This window comes from Telopea speciosissima, chromosome 2, assembly GCF_018873765.1.
Source record: "Telopea speciosissima isolate NSW1024214 ecotype Mountain lineage chromosome 2, Tspe_v1, whole genome shotgun sequence".
Lineage (NCBI taxonomy): Eukaryota > Viridiplantae > Streptophyta > Magnoliopsida > Proteales > Proteaceae > Telopea > Telopea speciosissima.
Window position 1 is genome coordinate 23,874,163 of NC_057917.1, and position 12,590 is coordinate 23,886,752.

General features: G+C 44.9%; 1 non-coding gene across 1 annotated transcript; it reads left to right on the forward strand.

The window, feature by feature from the left end:
* The first annotated feature begins 6,052 nt into the window (after nt 1-6,052).
* On the forward strand, nt 6,053-6,159 carry LOC122653294. The gene has a single exon (XR_006331731.1). It is a non-coding gene; the product is annotated as a small nucleolar RNA R71 (small nucleolar RNA).
* The last annotated feature ends 6,431 nt before the right edge of the window (nt 6,160-12,590 follow it).

Sequence of the window (12,590 nt, forward strand, 5' to 3'; positions counted from 1 at the left end):
TGGACCACCAAGGTGGAATGCCACCAAGGTCCACTGACCACCAAGGCGCAATGCCACCAAGGTCTCTGGACCACCAAGACGTAATTTCACCAAGGTCCGCTGACCACCAAGGCACAATGCCACTAAGGTCCGTAGACCAATAAAGACCAAGAACTATCAAGGCGCAAGGCCATCGGGGTTGAACGACTACCAAAGCCAGTAGGCCATATACGTGGGACGAAGAGTAATACACAAAGGAGCGCGGATCCAACCACAAAAATCCAGAAAGAAGGCTATAGGAGAAGGAAACCTCATAAAGGCAGACCTCATCCGCTCAGTGGAAGAAGGCACGATCGACTCCCCAGGGGCGCGAAGGATAATCTCAGAAGGTATGTGGTACAATAAAAAAAAAGACACCAAGTCCAATGCAGTCAAGATGCTTGCGAACCGTCCCATCCTACTATTGGGATCCTTGACCGGGGGTGCCACCCCAGTATCATCTCTAGGAGGACTACCATTAGGGCCAGGACTATCAATGGCATCCTCCCGGTCACTAGAAGTAGGTCTGGGAGGAGGCAATGGGGGGAGAGTGTCTACAGAAGAAGATGACCTTGAAGAGGGCCCATCTGTGGACCCAACTACAACAGTGGCAGAGTCAGATTAACTAGACATCATGGACAATGGCAAGGAAGGCTACTTACTTGAGTAGTAGTCCCCCAAAGTCAAGCCACCGACCCAGGAGAGTGGAAAGCAAGCTGCAACGACCAATAAGCAAACCCAGGAGGAAAGGCACCAAAAAAAAAAAAAGCCATGGCTAAGGGCCGTAGACAACAAGCCATGGACATGGGCAAGGCTCGAGGTTCGAGTTCAAGGTCTAAGGACGAGGTTCAAGGTTCGAGGTTGAGGTCCAAAGTCAAGGTTCGAGGTTCAAGGTCGAAGTTCATGAGGGGTTGAGGTTAAGGTTTAAGTAAAGACGTGTCTATGGCCAAAGACCAATTTGACTCAATACAAAAAAAAAAAAAAATGCCATGGCCAAGGGCTATAGACGATAGGCCATGGACATGGGCGAGGGTCGAGGTTCGAGGTCAAGGTTTGAGGATGAGGTTTGAGGTCCGAGGTCCAAGGTCAAAGTTCACGAGGGGTCGAGGTAAAGGTTCGAGTAAAGACGTGTCTATAGCCAAAGACCAATTTGGCTCAATACGAAAAAAACAAAGGTGGCTAAGAGGCCACGGCCAAGAGACCACGGTCAAGAGGCCAGGGGCGCCATCAATGGGCGTCGACTCTTAAGAGAGAGATGAAGAGAGGAGAGAAGAGAGAGAAGAAAGAGAGTGAAAAAAAGGGGGCCAAGAGGCCACGGTCAAGAGGCCGTGGGCCATGGGTGCCATCAATGGGCGTTGACTCTTAAGACGAGAGAAGAAGAGAGGAGAGAAGAGAGAGAAGAAAGAGAGTGATGAAAAAAAAAAAGGCCAGGGTCCACGCCTAAAAGGCATGGGCGTCGACTCTTGGAGAGAGAAGGGAGAGAAGAAAGAGAGCGACGAAAAAAAAAAAAAAATGCCAAGGGTCCACGCCCAAAAGGCATGGGCATCGACTCTTGGAGAGAGAAGGGAGAGAAGAAAGAGACTGATGAAAAAAAAAAGCGCCAAGGGTCCACACCCAAAAAGCATGGGCGTCGACTCTTGGAGAGGGAAGGGAGAGAAGACAGAGAGTGGAAAAAAAAAATAAAAATCCATTAATGGGCACCGCCCAAGAGCCAAGGAGAAGAGAGAGAAGAAGAGAGAGAAGAGAGAAAAAGTAGGAGAGAGAAAAGAAGAAAAAGTAAGAGAGAAGAAGGAGAAAAAAAAAGATAAAATATAATAAATAAATACATATCGAGCACGAACCGAAGAGTATGGGTGCAGATCAATAGGCGCGAATCAAGGCCTGCGAGCGTGGATCGACAGGCGCGGATCGAGGCCTATGATCGTGAATTGAAGCTCAACAAGCATGGATCGAAGCCTACAGGCATGGATCGACAGGCACGGATCTAGGTGATGGGTGCCAACCCAGCTCGACAGGCGCGGATCGAGGCCTACGGGCGTGAATTAAGGATCGACAAGTGCGGATCGAGGCCTACAAGAGTGAATCAAAGATCGAAAGGCGCGGATCAAAGCCTACTGGCGTGGACCAAAGACGATAGGCGTGGATCGAGCTCCTTGGGCGTGGACTATTGCCACACACACCCTCAGGCGCGGATCGAAGCCTACAGGCATGGACCGAAGATGACAGGGGCGGATCAAAACCCTCGAGCGCGGACTGATGCTACATGCACCCCTATAGGCGTGGACCGAACTCCACAGGCACGGACTGTGGATGATGGGCGCTGACTGCCCACGGCGTGCGGACAGTGGCATTAGGCACGAATCATGGTAGGGTCGAGGCACAAGTGAAGGATGCGATGCACCATGAGCACAACCCAAGGACGTGGACAAGTGAGCACTAAGCTAGCTATCAAGCCAACCGAAGGCCAAGGCCAAAGATGGAGAGACTAGAAGCAAGCAAATGATAGGTCACATCATTCTTTGCCACCCAAAAGCAAACAATTGGGGGGCACCAAAAAACAAAGACCAAGTTCAAAAGAGGGAGAAGGCTTCAAAAAGGAAAAGGTAAAAAGCAAAAAAGAAGAGAGAGGAAAAAGAAATATATTTACAATAAGAGAAAGAAGCAAAAAAGACAAAAAAGTGTAAGAGGAGAGGCTTAAACCCACAACCTCTCCCACTTCACCAAATGGTTTCGTAGGTATACCCTCCAACAAGAAGGAATTCACAACAAACCCCCTATAAGTGTAGAAATGCAAAGTCTACTCTCTTGGACATTCTGACCCAAGAGAGTGGGGGCAAATGATAAACCCAATTTCACACCAACCAATCGGAGGCCGCCACGTGTCCTGGCCCAAGGAGGTGGACCATGACAAGACCAGTGAAGGAGCAACCCTCGAACGCCAATCCGCATGACTATCCTCGGGCACAAATCCGCATGACCACCCTCGGACGTGGACCGCATGACCACTCTCGGGCGTGGACCACCCTCAGGCATGGATAGCCTATAGGCGTGACCTAGACAAGCACGGGCGAAGACCCGACCTGGGGTACAGATCAGACCTCGGACGTAGACCCTGATCTAAGATCAAGCCACTACCGCCGCCATCAATAAGACATGCACCATCTCCAGGGCTCTAGACCATCATCTATCAGTTGAACAGTCCCAGACAGACACAAGCACCAGGCACCTTATCTGACAACGCATCAGGCGTCTATCTATCGAAGACATCAACCCTATCGGGATACTATCTCCCGTAGAGGGGCAACCAACTATGGAATAACCCTGCTACCCAGGGACTTTATCAACTACAAGGACTACTTGCCATCAACTGGGACTCTCTGCATCGCTACATTCCACTATAAAAGGGAAGGTAGTCAACCCCCACAACCCATCTTAACTCATCTTCAATTCTAATCATTCATCTATTTGCTCAGAGAGATCTAACTTAGGCATCGGAGAGTCTTAGGCCAGAACCACATCGGTTTTCCTTTGTCACCCTAGTCCTTTTGTAGGTTACGACACTCGAGGGACCACTGAACAATTTCTTGATGCAACACCTTTCAATAGGGTTTTCATTACTTTAGATTAGGGTTCCTAAGTCTCTCTCTCTCGCGTTTCGCATCAAAGTAACAGAGAGACAAGTAAAACTTACCAAAAGCCAAAAAATAAAAATCTGCCAATCGGTCTCACATGCCCCCCCCCCCCCACACTTAAAATATGCAGTGTCCTCAATGCATGCAGAAGAATAAAAATAGGGATAAGGGAGGGAGAGTACCAGAAATCAGCAATATACAGCAGAACAGTGGATCCAGCAATTAGTAGCAGCTACCTAAAAAAACAAAAACAACAAACACAAAAAAATAAATAAAAGTACCAAAGAAAAATAGTGGATTGCCTCCCAAAGAGAGCTATATTTAGAGTCTTTAGACAGACTCAGAATGACTCATAGAGGGTCAAGGATAAAATCATACCAAGGAGCCAGTTTAGAAGAAGGTTGGGGAGATGTTACCAAAGGGGGGAGCGGCTCAAACCTAACTGTCCAAGGTGGCTGTTCTAAAGAGGGTGAGGAATCTAGCAAAGTATGCACCTCTTCAGTGTATGCCACAGACTCATCTCCAAGCATCACATAGTGTTGCAAATGGTCATCAATAAGCACGTGAGAAGTGTGATCAGCCACCACTTCATCTGGTAACTCCAATGCAAAACACTCTTCCTCTCGAATGGAACCTAAGGATGCATTGAAGATGTTAAGTCTAAGTTTCTTATTCCCAAAAGAGATGTCCATGGCACCCCATCTATAATTTATGCAAGCATTTGCACTAGCTAAGAAGGGGCACCCTAAAATGATAAGGGGAAGCTTGGCTATGGTGGTTGTATCCATATACAAGACAAGAAAGTCCACAGGAAAGTACAATTCTTCCACCTTCACTAAAACATCCCCTAACAAACCACAAGGTGTCTTGACTGAACGATCAGCCAACTGAAGGATGACCTTAGTGGGTTTCAAATCTCCTAAACCAAATCTGTTATAGACTAAACTAGGCAAGATATTCACACTAGCCCCTAAATCAAGTAGTGCTCTACTTATGGAGAGATCTCCAATGATGCAGGAAATAAGAGGCGCACATGGATCCTTAAGCTTAGGGGGTAGGTGGCTAGAAATTATAGAGCTAACATGTTCAGTTAAATGGATGGTCTTAGGGATTTGAATTCTCAACTTATGCTTTTGGGTGCAGAGGTCTTTTAAAAATTGCGCGTAAGTAGGAACTTGCTTGATAGCATCCAAAAGGGGGAGATTGATGTGAACTTGTTGGAACAAGTCTATCGTCTCTTGCATCTTTGCACCCTTTTTATCTAGATAGTCTGGGGCTGATGTCTGAGGGGCTTGGGGAAAAGGGACCTTTGGAATGTAAGAGCCAAGTGATGGTCCCTCCACAATGGGAATGTGCAGCCCCTTCCTTGGGAACTGATGAGTGATTTCAACAGGTGGTGTTTCAATATTAGACTCATATATTTCTACACCACCACCAGAATTTTCTAGGGTTGACTCAACCTCTCCCTGGATTTGAGACTTAGTAGGCAACGTCTCATTAGTGGCTAAGGGTGCATCAGGTTTTTTCACCCTTTTGCCGCTCCTTAGGACTGTGATTGATTGGACCTGTTCTTTCCCTGGACCCATTTAATTGTGTGGGTTATCTATAGGATGACTTAGCAATTGGCCAGCCTCCCTCCTGCTTTTAGCATCAGCTAGTTGACACAGTTGGTTCTCTAGCTTATTAATAAACTGAGTATGTGAGTGTAGTAGCTGTGTGTTATGCTCGAGCCCAGTTAATGCTTTTAGCACCTTCTCCTCAAAGGATTGATTCTGTTGGGGTTAAGGATATAGTGGTTGTCCATCCCTATAGGCATTAGATTGAACTTTAAATGGTGGCCTATATGGTGGGTTTGGAGAATTATTGGGTGCTGAGTTTCTCCATGAAAAGTTTGGTGGTTTTGGCATCCCGAGTTATAGGTATTTGAAAAGGGATCATTACCCGGTATAGGGAAACTTTGAGCGGTTTGCACCTGTTCCTAAACAAACTCAGGGTATTGTGCAGCCGAAGGGCAGTTCGTCACATAGTGACTAGGGCTAGCATATAGGGCACAGGCTTTAGTCTGATTGGGTGGAGGGAAACTCATTGGGAAAGGGGACATAGGATGCTGCCCTATAGACATCAGATAGTCCAATTTCTTGGACAGCATATCAACCTTAGCAGTCATCTCTACAGTTGGATTGATCTCATAGAGACCATCCTTCTTTGGTTGCCCTATGTGTGGAATCTCAGTCCGAGAGGGTGAAGCATGATGTTAGGAATTCTCACTAAGGGTTTCAAAAAGATCCCATGCTTCCATCTCATTCTTGTGCTTAAATGTTCCACCACAAAAGGAGTCCACCATCTACCAATATAGGTCACGGAGACCATCATAAAAACACTGGGCTAACTGCCATTTTAAGACAGCATGGTGGGGGCACTTCTGAAGTAATTCCTTAAGTCTTTCCCACGCTTCATGAAATTGTTCGCCCTCTAATTGGAAGAAACTAGTAATGACTCGCCTAAGGCTATTAGTCCGACCAATGGGGAAGAATTTTTTCAGAAATTCCTACTACATTCTTGCTCATGTAGAAATGCTAATCAAATCTAGGGAAATAAAGCCAGTGTTTGGCTTTGTCCTTTATGGAAAATGAGAACAAAAGCAACTTTAAGGCATCTTTAGAGAGGTTTTGGATTTTGACTGTAGAGCATATCTCTAAGAACTCATCAAGATGCTTGTAAGGCTCCTCATTAGCAAGTCCATAATAGAATGGTAACATCTGTATGATGCTGGACTTAATCTCATATTGAGCGGCCTGAATGGTAGGCAACTGAATACAAGATGCAGGGGTATAGGCAGTTAGAGTGAAGTGCTCACTCAGTGGCCTTCTTGGCTGGTTTTTGTCACCCATTTTATTATTATTATCCTTATCCTTAGGTCTAGCCGCAGATCGCTCTATTTCTAGGTCAAGGGAAGTCAGGTTGGGGTGCAAAGAATGCCGCCCATACATAAAACACAACACAGGTTGAACGTGCTAATTAAACAAAAATTAAAACTAGTAAAAATGTGATAATAATAAAAAAACACTTAATAAAAATAAAAATCAGAACTAAAAAAGTAAAAAAAATAACTAATTTAAAACTCACGAAAATACTTACCTGGTGTTGGCGGTTGCACAATTCCACGTGCTGCCCCCGATGAACAGTTACACATATGATCTTAAGGGGCTGGGGGAATCAAAATTAAACCTAAACACCCAATCTAATACTGGAATTAAAAAAAATTACATAAAATAACCCTAATTACATAAAGTCTAGGAATTAAAAGTGTCACACCCCAAACCACCCCCACAGGGGCTTGGCCCAGGGCATAGGCCTTATATCTTCACCTCACCCAGGGTCAAATGCACCTATTTCCATGTGTGGGCCGCACATTTATGGAGAGGAGAGAGAATACCTGGAGTCCAGGCTGTACATTATGGTATATATAGTGCAGTAGCATGGAACTGCAATCCACCTCCTGGCAGGTATGTAGGAGGTCATTCTCATAGGATCAGCTACTGGTGTGATGCTCCAAAAAGTGCTTGGATGATTGGCCATAGTTTCCCGTTCTTCATACAAATTCCTAGCCAGTCAGGGGCAGGTTTGACATTTCTCCCCACCTTACAAAAATTTCTTCCTCAAAATTAGCTTACCTTGTAGCTCGAAGAGTTGGGGATACTTTTCCTGCATCTCCTCTTCATGTTCCCACGATGCTTCCTCTATGGGACTGTTTCCCCATCGAACCTTAACGAATGCGACCGTGTGGTTACGGAGGTTATGTTCCTTTCTGTCTAATATCTTCGTAGGTTGTTCTTCATAGGTCATATCCACATCTAATTGTTTAGGTTCAACTGAGAGTACATGTGCCGGGTTGTTGATGTACTTTCTTAGCATCGACACATGGAAAACATCATGGATGCCTTGCAAAGAAGGCGGTAATGCCAACCGATATACTACGGCTCCCACTCTGTTGATGATTTCATAGGGACCAATGAATCTTGGGCTTAGCTTGCCCCTCTTGTTGAAACGTAGCAATCCCTTCGTTGGAGACACTCGAAGGAATACCTTCTCTCCAACTCTAAATTCAATATTCTTCCTCCGATGGTCAGCATAACTCTTCTGTCCTGATTGGGCCGCTTTAATCTTCTCTCTAATGATATCCACCTTCTCACAGGTTGCTTGTATCTTCTCGGGCCCAAGATACTTTCGTTCTCCAACTTCGTCCCAATATAATGGGGTCCGACACTTCCGACCATAAAGAGCTTCATACGGTGCCATGCCAATGGTGGAGTGGTAGCTATTGTTGTATGCAAATTCCACCAAAGGTATGTGGGCATCCCAACTGTCATTTATTTCCAATCTACAGGCTCTGAGCATGTCCTCTAGAGTCTAGATTGTTCTTTCGAACTGTCCGTTCATCTGAGGATGGAAGTCATATTGAGATTTAGTTGAGATCCCAGTTCCTTCTGCAGACTTCTCCAAAACCTTGAGGTAAAATGAGGATCCCTATCAGAAACAATGCTGGCAGGCATGCCATGTAAGCGGACTATGTTCTCAATGTATAGTTGGGCAAGCTTCTCCATCGAATAGTTTATTCTAATGAGTATGAAGTGAGTTGCTTTCGTCAGTCCGTCTACAATCATCCAGATTAGGTTCATCCCTTTTCTGGTATTGGGTAAATTTGTCACAAAATCCATAGTAATTCTTTCCCACTTCCATTCAGGTATAGGGAGTGGCTACAACAATCCATACGATTGGTGTCTCTCTGCCTTTATTTGTTGGCAGGTGAGGCATTCAGACACGTATATAGCTATAGTTTCCTTCATCCCGATCCACCAATAGTACTTCTTCAAATCCTTATATATCTTCGTGCTCCCCGAGTAGATTGAATCGGGTGAGTTGTGTGCCTCTTGAAGGATTCAATCTTGTACCTTATAATCATCAGGCACGCACAGTCTATCTTTGAACTTCAATGCCCCATCATGGGCCAATGAATAGTCTGGGTCCTTGTGGACACCATACTGCACTTCCCAAATTATCTTGGCTAATTTGGGGTCAAGAGGCTACTTCTCAATTTTCTCTTCTCGTATCGACGACTGTATATCCATAGCTACTAGCTGCATAGCCATTCCTTCGATCATGAGCTCTAGGTCAAACTTTCTCGCTTTGCCACTTATTACCAAGGAAGCAAGAGATGCAGTCTATGATTTTCTGCTTAATGCATCAGCCACAGCATTGGCATTGCCAGGGTGGTACTAAATCTCATAGTCGTAGTCTTTCACCAATTCTAACCACCGTCTCTATCTCATATTCAGCTCCTTCTGGGTGAAGAAATACTTCAGACTTTTATGATCGCTGAAGATCTCACTCTTTTCACCATAGAGGTAATGTCGCCATATCTTCAATGCAAAGACTACCACGGCCAACTCTAAGTCATGAGTGGGGTAGTTCTTTTTGTGTTCCTTCAGCTGTCTCGAGGCATAAGCGACCACTTTACCTTTCTGCAGTAAGACTCCACCCAATCCTATTCCAGATGCATCGGTGTATACCACCATTCATCCGTTGCCATCTAGAATAGTCAAAATTGGTGCCGTCACCAATCGATTTCTTAACTCCTGGGAGCTCTTCTTACAAGCATCATTCCATTCAAATTTTGTGCCTTTCTTTGTCAACTTTATCATGGGCGCCGAGATACGTGAGAAATTTTCAATAAATTGACGATAATATCTGGCCAAACCCAAGAAACTTTGGATCTCAGTGGCATTCTTCGGAGTCTCCCACTCGAAAACCGCCTTCACTTTGTCTGGGTCTACCTTAATGCCATCCTTGGTGACGATGTGCCCTAGGAATCCAATTTGGTGAAGCCAAGATTCACATTTGCTGAACTTGGCATACAGTTGGTGTTCCCGCAGCCACTGCAACACGAAGGTAAGGTGTCGAGCATGCTCCTCTTCACTTTTGGAGTACACTAGAATGTCATCGATAAATACGATGACGAACTTGTCCAACACGTTATGGAACACTCTATTCATCATATCCATGAACATTGCCAGGGCGTTAGTTAACTCGAACAATAACACTACGAATTCATAATGTCCGTATCGAGTTCTAAACGTGGTTTTATGAATATCGCCACTTTTGATCTTCAATTGGTGGTATCCCGACCTAAGACCTATTTTGGAGAAAACTCTTGCTCCCTATAACTGATCAAATAGGTCGTCAATGCACGGCAATGGATATCGCTTCTTAATTGTTAGTTTATTTAATTCATGATAGTCGATACATAACCACATACTACCATCCTTCTTCTTTACGAATAGCGCGGGTACTCCCCAGGGAGACACGCTTGGTCGTATAAAACCTTTCTTCAGCAAGTCTTGTAGTTGGACCTATAGTTCCTTCAACTCAATAGGTGCCATTTGATATGGTGCATTGGATACCGATGCTGCACCAAAGATTAGATCAATTGCAAACTCTGTCTCGCGATCAGGAGGTAGCTGAGTCAGATCTTCAGGAAAGACATCAGGAAATTCTCTGACGATGTCAAGTTCCTCCAAAGGCTTTATCTTTGCCTCAGTGTCCATCACAGTGGCCAAAAGCCTTGACATCCTTCATCCAGCAACTTTCATGCCTGGAGGGTGGATAAAGTTATTTTTCTGTGCTTCCTCATTGGTTCACTTTGGTAAGTGAAAACCAACCCATCATCTGACTTGAATATTATCTTCTTCTCCACACACATAACATTTGCTCCATAGGCGGATAGCCAATCCATGTCTAGTATTACGTCAAAGTCCTTCATATTAAACTTTATTAGACGTGCGGTAAGGTTCTTCCCACAAATTTCTACTTGACAGGGGTCATAGACTTCCTTCAGGCTCATGACACTACCCGTCGGCGTGCTGACTACTAAATCATGCCTGATGACCCTCGGTTGGTCAATCATCCTACTCGTAAAGGTAGTAGAAACGAAAGAGTGGGATGCGCCCGAGTCTAATAGTACTCGCACAGGAAAGGTTGAGACATAAAGGGTACCTAGGGTTTGTATAAAATTTAGGTTTCACATTCCATAGTCTATTCCCTACAATTTAGTAGTGTTCAGTGGACTTAGCTGTCATTACATTGAGGTTCGCCTCTGCTTCTTCATTTGTCAGCATGAATACCTTTCCTCGCGTTCGATTGTCCCATGGCTAAAAAGGTCTAGCGTAGGACTGATTTGGCGAGTAAGTGTTGTATCTGCGGTGCATACATTCCCTAGCCATATGTCCTGCTTTGTTGCACACATAGCCTTTGTTGGACAGAATAGCTGGGGATGAGGCTTGGCTCACTTGGCTTCTAGCTGGTCGGGCTGGCAAAGCTGCTATTGTCATTTAACTCAAAGTTGGCTGAGCAGGTCGAGTATAATTGGGGTAGAAAGGGTTCTGACCCACATCTTGCCTGCGGTACGGAGTCGGATTGGGGGTCGAACTAGTCCCTTAGAAAACCTTGTTTGGCCATCTGAAGTTCTGGTAGTTATTAGGTCTCTTGCCTAATCCGGGCAACATTGTAGCTTTCTCTTTTTCCTTCTCCTTCAACCTATCTTCCATAGTCTTCGCCTTGTCAACCATTTGAGCATAATCCTGAATGTCCATAATTGACAAGACTGGTCCGATCTCAGGTTTAAGTCCCTTCTTAAATTTCTTCATTTTGCTTACTTCCCCCTTCAGGTCTTCTAAAGCAAAATGGAACAAATCTTCGAACCGTTGCTGGTAATCCAGCACCGACTTGGTTCCTTGCACAAGTACCAAGAATTCAGCTTCCTTTCTGTCCCTAAAGCTCTTGGGGAAGTAGTTCTTGAAGAAAACCTCCTTGAATTGCTCCCAAGTAGGATTAGGATGAGCGGCATCAAGATTTGGCTTAGTAGCTTTCCACCAGGCTTCAGCCTCATTCTGTAGCTGATAACCCACATAAATCAGTTTTTGTGCATTCATACATTCAAGCACATCAAATGCCTTTTCCAGAGCACTAATCCATCATTCCAACTACATTGCCTCCGAGTTCAACTTGGAAACACACGGGTGGCTAGAGTTTCTTGAACCTCTCCATCACCTTTGCTGTAGAGTTTTCCGCTAGGTGTTGAGGTATAGGTGGTGGAAACAGTATTGGCCGGTTGGGAGGTGGGGGTGGTGCTACGTGCTCTTGCATCATGGCCACAAATTGTGTAGACATTTGGCCCAGCAGTTCATGTTGTTGCTGCATGGTCCGCATCATAGTGGTCATGAAGGCATTCACCTCGCCGGCTGCTATACCTGGCTGAGGTGCTACAGCAGTGGCTTGAGTAGCCATTGGTGCCCTCGGCGAAGTAGCCGACACTTTAAAATTTTGAGCTTCAGTTTCATTCGGTAGCTTAAAATTTGGGACAGTTCGAGGGCGTCTTCCTCGACGACCACCTCGGTTGGTTCTAGTGTTGACCATGGCTGCTTTTCTAGAAAAAGCAACTCGTTCAATAATCCATCACTTCTTATCGAGGTCAACAAGCAGTTCCTAGTTAACACATGTACATTACCTATTCCATAGTTCCAGTGAAAATTATGTTGTCATCCTAGCAAGGTGTATTATTTGCTTATTATTCTGTTCTTGTTCTTTTTATTTGTTTCATGTTGGAGGAGTGTTTTATGCTTTGATATTTTATGCATGATGTTATCTTTAATTTAATTTAAATAACAATCTTCTTAATTATCTACCTGTGTCTAGTAGGCAAGCCTCTGCAACTGCCAACTGGTGATAACAGTCTGCACGTAAAGATATGCTATGTCACCTCTAACCTCGTCTGCTAGGGATAGGTAAATAGCTTGACCCACGGGTCCGCTAGTGTCTGCAAGTGCTAGGTAAACTATGAACTGGTTCTTAGTCCAGGCCTGTATCTCACGTATCCGAATCAGT